Below are 11,062 nucleotides of genomic sequence, written 5' to 3'. Positions count from 1 at the left end.
AAACAGTTGATGTAGTCTACATGGACTTTTTTTTTGATGGGGACAGTGTAGAGGGAGCTTTACTCTGTATCTAACCTGTTTTTTTTTTAAGGTGGCCTTTATACCCAAGGCCCCCTGTTGAGGCCTTATTCCTCAGGCCCCCTTTATGTACATATTTACATTTTTTAAAATAACTTTATTAAAACAGAAAAATAAACCAAAACACTAATTAAAATGCCATTCTCGGCGTTGATGATGCACTCCAGTCCCTGTGGTGCCCACCGGTTGCGGAAGGCCTCAAGCGTGCCGGCGGAAACCGCATGCTCCCTCTCCAGGGACACCCGGGCGCGAACGTAACCGGGGAAGAGGGGCAGGCAGTCGGGGAGGACGGACCCCCTGACGGCCCGCAGCTTGGACCTGTGAATTGCCACCTTGGCCAGGCCCAGGAGCAGACCGACGAGGAAATCCTCCTTCCGGCCCACGCCCCTCCTCACCGGGTGCCCAAAAATCAGGAGCGTGGGACTGAAGTGCAGCCAGAACTTGAGGAGCAGCCCCTTCAGATACTCAGAGGAGCTGCAACCTCGCACACTCCAGTGGCGCAGTGGTTAGCACTGCAGCCTCACAGCTCCAGGGACCCGGGTTCGATTCTGGGTACTGCCTGTGTGGAGTTTGCAAGTTCTCCCTGTGTCTGCGTGGGTTTTCTCCGGGTGCTCCGGTTTCCTCCCACAAGCCAAAAGACTTGCAGGTTGATAGGTAAATTGGCCATTATAAATTGTTACTAGTATAGGTAGGTGGTAGGGAAATATAGCGACAGGTGGGGATGTTTGGTAGGAATATGGGATTAGTGTAGGATTAGTATAAATGGGTGGTTGATGGTTGGCACAGACTCGGTGGGCCGAAGGGCCTGTTTCAGTGCTGTATCTCTAATCTAATATGTGAAACACGGACACGTCCAGGCCGCAGAAAGTACAGGCGGCCTGGGAGTCCGTGAACCTACTTAAGTCTATTGCACAGGACTGCCCTGTGCAACACCCTCCACCCCAGGTCCCCGATGTAAAGGGGGAAGACTCCCGCATAGAGAGACCTCCATCGGGGTTTCCCCTCGCCGCCAGATGGCAACGCGGACCGCCAGGGCGTGTCCGGCCGGCTGACGAGGGCGAGGAAGTGGAGAGTGTGCAGGAGCATCTACATGGACTTCAGTAAAGCTTTTCATAAGGTCCTACATAGGAGATTTGTTAAGAAGGTAAGAGCTCATGGGATCCGGGGCAATTTGGCAAATTGGTTTCAAAATTGGCTTAGTGGCAGGAGGCAGAGGGTGATGGTCAAGGGTTGTTTTTGCGAGTCGAAGCCCTGTGACCTGTGGTGTACCGCAGGGAATGGTGCTGGGATCCTTACTGTTTGCAGTGTACATTAATGATTTAGATGTGAATATAGGCGGTTTGATCAGTAAATTTGCAGATGACATGAAAATTGGTGGTGTCGTAAATAGTGAGGAGGACAGTCTTAGATTACAGGATGATATAGACGTGCTAGTAAGATGGGCAAATGGAACTTAATCCTGAAAAGTGTGAGGTGATGCATTTTGGGAGGACTAACAAGGCAAGGGAATATACAATGGATGGTAGCACCTAGGAAGTACAGAGGGTCAGAGTGACCTTGGTGTACTTGTCCACAGATCACTGAAGGCAGCAGCACAGGTAGATAAGGTGGTTAGGAAGGCATATGGGATACTTGCCTTTATCAGCTGAGGCATAGAATATAAAAGCAGGGAGGTTATGATGGAGCTGTATAAAATGCTAGTTAGGCCACAGCCGGAGTACTGTGTACAGTTCTGGTCACTGCACTATAGGAAGGGTGTGATTGCACTGGAGAGGGTGCAGAGGAGATTCACCAGGATGTTGCCTGGGCTGGAGTATTTCAGCTATGAAGAGAGACTGGATATGCTAGGGTTGTTTTCCTTAGAGCAGAGAAGGCTGAGGGGGGACCTGATTGAGGTATACAAAATTATGAGGGGTATAGATAGGGTAGTTAGGAAGAAACGTTTTCTCTTAGCGGAGGTGTCAAAAACCGGGGGGTAGAGATTTAAGGTAAAGGGCATGAGGTTTAGAGGGGATTTGAGGAAAAACTTTTTCACCCAGAGGGTGGTTGGAATCTGGAACACACTGCCTGAAGAGGTGGTAGAGGCAGGAACCCTCACAACATTTGAGAAGTATTTAGATGAGCACGTGAAAAGCCATAGCATAGAGGGCTACGGGCCAAGTGCTGAAAAATGGGATTAGAACAGATAGGTGCTTGATGGCCGGCACAGACACGATGGGCCGAAGAGCCTATTTCTGTGCTGTATAACTGTATGACTCTATGCTTGCCTGCCTGGTTTTTGCCAGGTCTATGTTAAAATTGGGCCTTTAGCTCTGTTGTTATATCTTGTTTAAAAAGCTAATAAATTGCATAAATACATGCAAGCACCAGTGCTTTGCTTTTGCTGAATATTGTTTGTTTTTAATTTTAAAAAGGAGTCACATGCCATCCTGTTTCAGGAGGAAGGGGGATGGGGTTATGGCAGTGAGGGAGGGAATTTGATACATAACATGGTAACATGGTCATTCCTTGAGTTTAGAATTTTAACCTTGTTTGAAAATCCCTCTATGGCCTCACTCCCTCCCTATCTCTGTAACCTCCTCCAGCGCTACAACCCTCCGAGATCTCTGCGCTGCTCCAATTCTGGCCTCTTTTGTATCCTCCAATTTTCATCGCTTCATGTTCAGCTGCCTAGGCTCTAAGCTCTGGAATTCCCTCCCTGAAGCTCTTCAACTCTCTTCCTCTTTCTCCTCCTTTAAGATACTTCTTAAAACTTACTTCTTTGATCACACCTGTTCTAGTATCTCCTGATGTGGCTCGGTGTCAAATTCTGTTTGATAATCCCTCCTGTGAAACGCCTTGTGACATTTTACATTGCTGAAGTTGCTATATAAATGCAACTTGGTGGTGACAATGCCAGTGATCGAACTCATGCGTCTTTTAAAAAATATAATTTTGAGGGTGACTTTTATGCTGCTTGTGATGCCTCTGATTGAATTATTGGTTGTCTTGTGCTGTCGGCATTTACCCACCTGAATCTGGTTTGCTCAAATGTTTTTTATAAAGAAGCCCTTACAATCAGCAGGAAGAGGAATCTTCCATCCTATGTGTCTCAGTTGCCTTCAAACCCAGGTTTCAGAGGTGAGAGGGGTCAAGTGATGAGCTGTTCCACCACCGAGACGTCATGTTTCTACAGGAGATTCTCCCGATTATCCGCCATAATTTCAGCGGAAGATCCATAGAAATCCTGGAAAAATGGGAAATGGCATTCACTGGGTATCTACTGATCTTCTTCCAAAGACAAATGGGAGAAACCTTGTGGAAATTGAAACTCTAGGTCATGGTCAAGCTACATCATTGTCATGCTGTAGTTACATCATATTCCACTCTATTTATAGCACAGAAACAGATCATTTGGCCCATGTTGGTGTTCATGCTCCACATGAGCTTCCTCCCACCCCTCTTTAACCCTATCAGCGTATCCCTCTATTCCTTTTCCTCTCATGTGCTTATCTAGCTTTCCCTTAACTGCATTTATGCCATTGACCTCAACCACTTCCTGTGGTAGGGAATTCCCACCACTCCCTGGGTGAAGAGGTTTCTCCTGAATTCCCTATTAGGTTTATTAGTGACTATCTTATATTTATGACCCCTAGTTTTTGACACCCCTGCAAATGGAAACATCTTCTCTACGTCTATCCTATCAAACCCTTTCATAATTTTAAAGACCTCTATCAGGTCACCCCTCAGTCTTCTCTGTTGTAGAGAAAAGAGCCCCCAGGCTGGTCAATCCTTCCTGATGTGTATAACCTCTCAGTTCTGGTATCATTCTAGCAAATCTTTGTACCGTCTCCAGTGCCTCTACATCCTTTTTATACAATGCAGACCAGGGGTTAGATTTTCAATTGGCAAGCACAGGTGAGGGCGTGCATCGTAAATCGCGTTCCAGAAGGCGTCACTGGATCTCAGTGCCTCTGGAATGTGAAGTGACTTTCAAAGGGAAGGTGGGAGTGATGGGGGAACCATAAACCCGCACACCTCCAGTTTAGTGGTAGTTGAGCTCGTTGCTGAGCTCATTCTGAGAAGCAGTTTGAAATTTTCGCTCGGCAGGGACGGGGAGAATGCAGTGTCTGGACACGTTAATGCTCACCTGTCAGGAGCACAGCAGGGAGCCATAATGTGCTGTTGCTGGTGAGTAAAATTGAGTGAAAAAAAGGGGGATGCAAAAAGAGCGGGTCAAGTACCTTCCGTTTGCACACTTGTAGGAAAAGTGACGCTGCTGCCCCTCTGTTCACCTGCCTGCTCCATTCTGTAAGGCAACGACAAGCCCTGTCATAGCTGCCATCTGCCTCTGTGCATTCCAATGTAGAGCCAGCTCCCATCTCCATGTAGCATTCAGTGCCACCAATCGGGTGCCGTTCACCTTTGGCCCAATTAGTGGCTTTCCATTTCATAGTAGCGTCATGTCAGCGACACAGGGTCGAGACCCAGAAGTGTGCCGGGCGTCAGCTTCCCAATCCCAGATTGGAAATCAAGCCCCATCTTAGCACCAGACAATAAATATTTGAAGAGGATTCAAGCAATAAACAGTCCACATCCCTGATAGGAACAATTTCAATTTAACATGAAATCTTCCTATGGCAAATTCCACCTGATCATATCAAGGCTTCATTGTAGTCAATCCAAACTTTATAAGGTCTTAAACTGAAAAGAGTCACATGGCTTCCTGTCAGGGATGGAGGGAAGGAAGCTGACGCATTACATGTTCATTGGTTGTTCTTTGGGCTGGTGATAAAGTCAGTGACAGAACTCATCTGTCTTATGCTCCAGCCATTCTTTGCACATTGCAATCCCTGAATTAGATTTAATTACCACGGTCAGTCTAAATAATAAGTGATACACACATTTCAGACACACTGTCATGATCCCTAGAAGGGCTCATAACAATAATAAAATATGGAAACCTCTGTAGATTCATATTCAGGACTCCCACCTTTTTGTCTAGTAAGTATTTTCTGAAATGATTTCCAGCATTGTGCTCATCTGCAATGTTTTCGGATCGATGACATAAATTGCGGTTGTGCTGTGTTGGCTTTTTATTAACAGTTTCATTCTGGGTGTTTTGGTGCACACAGATGTGGTGTAGCTGTACAGTCAAATGGAATGTGTATCCCATGTCATGCAGCCAAGACAGCTGGTGCAGTATCACATTTCTGATGGTATTTATAACTGGTTATCCTCTGTCAGTTTAGTCAATTCAACTGCATTCAGGTGTTTCAACTTCGTATCTATGTGTGTGTGTATATATTTAAAACTTTATTTTGTTCTACAAACAATTTGATATGGATTCTATCTAAGTTTGTCTATCAACATTTGTTAAGAAGCAGATTTTTCTTTTTAGACATGAGCAGTGATCTAGGAACCGAGTGCAGCTAAATGTGGCATGTTGTCATCAAGTTCAGTCTTGCTGCACTTCTCAAGTAAAAGAAAATCATGCGAAAATGTGCAAGTTCATTGCTTATTGCTCCATCATTTATTCCTCTAGGCATTTCAGCTTTAGCTGCAGTCTATGTTGGAGATATAACTCAGAAAATGGAACCTCAAATTCACATCGCACTGCATGCAAGGTCACAATGGGCAGAGGTCAGATGTCAATAACACAACTACTTCCTCATGTTGGTCAAGTATAAGGCCACCTGTTGCACTTGTTTTTAGGCGAAGGGGGAATTGTCAAAAAGTCCTGCTTCATTAGTTCAGCGGTAGTGTCGGCATGGGCTCGCTGCAGTGAGGAATGAGGGTTATAGCTGGTTGAATGAAGGATGAAACTCATGGGTCTCTGCTAGCCAGGAGATTTGACCACAGATCTGGACCATCACTAAGATCGTCTATTTCCACCTCTGTAACATTGTCCGACCACCCCTGCCTCAGCTCATTTGCTGTTGAAACCCTCATCAATTCTTTTATTACCTCTAGACTTGACTATTCCAACGTCGCCCACATTCCAGCCTTCATAAACTCAAGGCCATCCAAAACTCTGCTTGCTGGGTCCTTCCTTGCACCAAGTCCTGTTCACCTTTCACCTCTGTGCTCGCTGACCTACATTGGCTCCCGGTCCAGCAATGCCTCAATTTTAAAATTCTCATCCTTGTCTCATCCTCCCATTCCCTCACCCCTCCCTTTCTCTGTCACCACTTCCAGTCCCACAACCTTCTGGAGTCTCTGTGCTCCTCCAATGCTGCCTCTTGTGCATCCCCAATTTTACTCGCTCCGCCATTGGCAGCCATGCCTTCAGGTGCCTAGGCCCTAAGCTCTGGCATTCCCTCCCTAAATCTCTCCACCTCTCTACCTCTTCCTTTAAGACGCTCTAAAAAACCTATCTCTTTGACCAAGCTTTTGGCCACTTGCCCTAATATTGCCTTATGTGCCTTGGTGTCTAATTTTGCTCCTGTGAAGCACATTGGGACGTTTTATTGCACTAAAGGTGTTGTTGTTTAACCTCAGCATCATGCCAGCTGAACCCCGGCATGTGCTATTGCTGCTCGTTAGCCAATTTAGGCTGAAAATGTGTAAGTTTTGTTCAGTTATTGTTTGCAGAGTTTTTTTTTGCCCTGGAGAGATGCGTGAAATCCTGTCAGCATTGCAAGGACTGAAATAATGAACTACATCAACATGCAGTTAAAGCAGCTTTGTGTAAAAGGCTGTCAAATTTGGAATGATGAATTTGATGGGCGAATTTCTTCAATGGGCTAAATTTGACTGAAAATAAACAGCACAAGCAATCAGAGACAGACACGTTTTAGTGCGGAAAAGTGCAGGCAGGGAGTAATCCTCACAATCTTGATTGCTGATGTGCTTGCTCGCTTTAGGCAAAGTGTGATATGTAGAGGAGAAAGTGTGGATGGTCACGAAATATGATTTTTCTTTAATAAGTGAGTTGTTTGGGCAAGTCAGACCTGATTGGTGAAGGACACTGAAGCCATGAGCAATCTCACAGAGAAGGCGATCACTGGTGTACACAGTTTGAGAGAGGGTGTTCATAGTATTTGCACTCAGAGGCTGGAATTTAACGTTGGCCGGAGGCCCCGCCCACCAGCTTTGGACAGGACCTCCACCTCCTTGAGGCAGAAAGTTCTGCCTAATAGAGCTGCCGGCCAATCAGCGGGCCGACAGTCCCAGCAGTGCCACCGGGAGCAATGCCCGCTGCTGGGACTACACCCAGCCAACAGCAGCAAGAGGGACGACGGCCCCGGAATGAAGGTTAGTTTTTGGGGCCTCGCCGGGGACAATTGGCTGGGCCCCAGTGAAGCAAGGAGAGGGTTGGTTGCGGGGAGGGGGCGCGTGTTGAGCCCACAGAGGGCAGTTGGGGCTTCGGGGGCGGCCCCCTGTGGGCACAGGGTGCCTGATCAGGATGGCCCCCCTCCCAGCCTGCAAGAAGGCCGCCAGGTTTTACCAGATGGGGTTCTTGGTGCCTTTGCTGCCCGGCTGCCGAGGGTAAAATACCCACGGAGACAGGAGAAGGCGCTTTAATTGGCTGTTTAAGGGCCTAGATTGGCCTGGGGCAGGCGGGCAGTTTCCTGCCGCCCCTCCCTGTGTAAAAATGCAGTGGTGGCAGGAAGCTGTTGGGAATGGCCCCTCCCCGTCCCACTCAATTTAATGGCCGCCCTGCTACCAGTCTGCTCGTCGGGGTGGCTGTAAAATTCCGGCCAGAGAGAGGGAATTAATGGTCATTATAGACTGAATGAGGGGGTTGGTTTATAGAATCTGAGAAAGGGGGGGTTATTGATATAAGCATCTTGGAGTGATTTTGATGGGGAGGACAACTTCAGAGTGGGGAGACAACGTAAGAACTTCAGGGATACATCTTCAGGACTGAAGATAATACCGAAGAAAAGCTTTGTGAATTACTCCAGATACAGCAATGGGATTTATAGAAACCGTGCTTAGGAGACAATGTATGGTAAATAACGTTAGTTAACAAAGCTTGAAAGTCAATTACCAATGTTCATAAATTAAATTTGGAAATATTTCAAATTTGCCAAACTAAATACATTGGCAAAATAAAAAAAAACAGTGAAAATAAGAAGTACAAATGGCAGAATTCTTTTGACACTGATTCATGTCTTGTGCATGTGGCTCTCTCCAGCGTGTCCCGGGTGTGATGTGAAAGGGTAGACAGGCCAACAGCTGCTCATCAAGCTGGTCCTTGTGCTTCTGCATACAACATTCTGGCTCGGGTTACAGGATCCCGAGAAGGTCCTGTCTGGGACCCTGCCTTCTCATTTTACTGCACAATCGCCTTTTTGGGCTAGTTCTTCCTTCTGTCAAGGATACCAATAATTGTAACTGGGATGTTTTGGGGATGGTAACAACTTTCTGCATCAACACAGTCAATGGTGAATGTGATGGGCACATCCTTTGAAGGTCAGAGGCTATTTAAAATATTATACTTTGGACTCTTTACTTTCTTGTGTGTCCACAGCAGTACAGGCAGAAAAAAGACAGCTTTAATTCGTTAAACAGGATACAACATAGAATGAAGTACATAGATTAATAGCATTAGAAGAGGACTAGCTCTTTCAAAGACCTGGCACAGGCATGATGGGCCAAATGGCCTCCTTGTGTGCTGTCCTTAAAAAGTCCGTTAGGAACGAGGATTACTTTCTTCTACTCCAGGGTTGTGGATCCTTAGGTGACACCATTGTCCAGTTCTGGATCCACACACTCTGCCACAGGTGGGGCAGGTGGTGTTTGGTGAGGCGCGTGAATGGGATGCTCGAAATTCTGAATGCTCCTTCCGCTGTTTGCACTCGGTCGCTGGGCATGTCGACGTTGTTCGAACTGTTTGACACCTTCGCGGATGCTTCTTCTCCATTTTGGGAGGTCTCGGGCAAGAGATTCCCACGAATCAGTGGCAACATCTCAGTTTTTCAGGGAGGCTTTAAGGACATTTTTGTAGCATTTCCTCTGCCCTCCTGGTAGCCCCTTGCTGTGACAGAGCTCGGAGTAGAGAACTTGTTTTGGGAGTCTTATGTCAGGCATGCGGACGATGTGGCCCACCCAACGTAACTGACTAGCCATGACCAGCGTCTCAATACTGTGGATGTTACCATTCTATGACTAACAAAACTTTTCTATATGTTATTTGTAAGTAACAGTGGACTTATTTACAAGGAGAATAGGTGCTTACGATTGCAAAGGACAAGGAAATAATTCTATTGCTTAGCAGATCCACAGCAGCATTGTCACCGCATCTCATTTTGAAAAATCAGCACAATGTCTTTTTCCAGCTTTGTCAGCCGTTTTCTTAACAATCTTTTGTAGCTGGATGGTGTAGTTTTGATCTTCCTGTGTGTTCTAAGTTACATCTCATAAAAATGAGCAAACAACAGATATGGCAATCAGTAAAGCTGACAAGTCCCCGGATCCTGATGGACTTCATCCTAAGGTATTTAAAGAAGTGGCCAGTGAGATAGTTGATGCGATAGTTTTAATTTTCCAAAATTCCCTAGATTCGGGGAAGGTTCCGTTAGATTGGAAAATAGCGAATGTAATTCCTTTATTCAAAAAGGGAAGGAGACAGAAAGCAGGAAACTACAGGCTAGTTAGCTTAACAACAGTCTTAGGGAAAATGTTAGAAGCTGTTATTAAAGACGTTATAGCGGGGCATTTAGAAAAATTCAAGGTAATCAGGCAGAGTCAACATGGTTTTGTGAAAGGGAAATCACGTTTAACCAATTTAGTGGAGTTCTTTGAGGGAGTTACATGTGCTGTGGATAAAGGGGAACCGGTGGATGTATTGTACTTAGATTTCCAGAAGGAATTTGATAAGGTGCCACATTAAGGGTTATTGCAGAAAAGAAAAGCTCATGGTGTAAGGGGTAACATATTGGCATGGATAGAAGATTGGTTAGCTAACAGGAAACAGAGAGTAGGCATAAATGGGTCACTTTCTGGTTGGCAAGATGTAATCAGTGGTGTGCCACAGGGATCTGTGCTGGGGCCTCAACTTTTTACAATTTATATAAATGACTTAGATGAAGGGACCGAAGGTATGGTTGCTAAATTTGCTGATGACACAAAGATAGGTAGGAAAGTAACTTGTGAAGAGGACATAAGGAGGCTACAAAGGGATATAGATAGGTTAAGTGAGTGGGCAAAGACCTGGCAAATGGAGTATAATGTGGGAAAGTGGGAAACTGTCCACTTTGGCAGGAAGAATAAAAAAGAAGCATATTATCCAAATGATGAGAGATTGCAGAGTTCTGAGATGCTGAGGGATCTGGGTGTCCTAGTGCATGAATCGCAAATGGTTAATATGCAGGTACAGCAAGTAATGAGGAAAGCTAATAGAATGTTAATGGTAATCACGAGGGGAATTGAATACAAAAGTAGGGAGGTTATGCTTCAGCTATACAGGGCATTGGTGAGACCACATCTGGAGTACTGTGTACAGTATTGGTCTCCTTATTTAAGGAAGGATGTAAATGCGTTGGAGGCAGTTCAGAGAAGGTTTTCTAGACTAATACCTGGAATGGGCGGGTTGTCTTACGAGGAAAGATTGTACAGGCTAGGCTTGAATCCACTGGAATTTAGATGAGTAAGACGTGACTTGATTGAAACATATAAGATCCTGAGGGGTCTTGACAGGGTGGATGTGGAAAGGATGTTTCCCCTTGTGGGAGAATCTAGAACTAGGTGTAACTGTTTAAAAATAAGGGGTCACCCATTTAAGACTTAAATGAGGAGAATTTTTTCTCTCAGAGGGTTGTGAGTCTTTGGAATTCTCTTCCTCAAAAGGAGGTGGAAGCAGAGTCTTTGAATATTTTTAAGGTAGAGGTAGATAGATTCTTGATCAGCAAGGGGGTGGACGGTTATCGGGGGTAGGTGGAAATGTGGAGTAATCAGTTCAGCCATGCACTTATTGAATGGTGGAGCAGGCTCGAAGGGCCGAGTGGCCTACTCCTGCTCCGGATTCGTATGTTCCTATAATACCATGCAATTTACA

Source organism: Heterodontus francisci, chromosome 13 (genome assembly GCF_036365525.1).
Source record: "Heterodontus francisci isolate sHetFra1 chromosome 13, sHetFra1.hap1, whole genome shotgun sequence".
Classification (NCBI taxonomy): Eukaryota; Metazoa; Chordata; class Chondrichthyes; order Heterodontiformes; family Heterodontidae; genus Heterodontus; species Heterodontus francisci.
The sequence above is the reverse complement of the archived record's forward strand: the minus strand, read 5'-3'. Positions refer to the sequence as shown.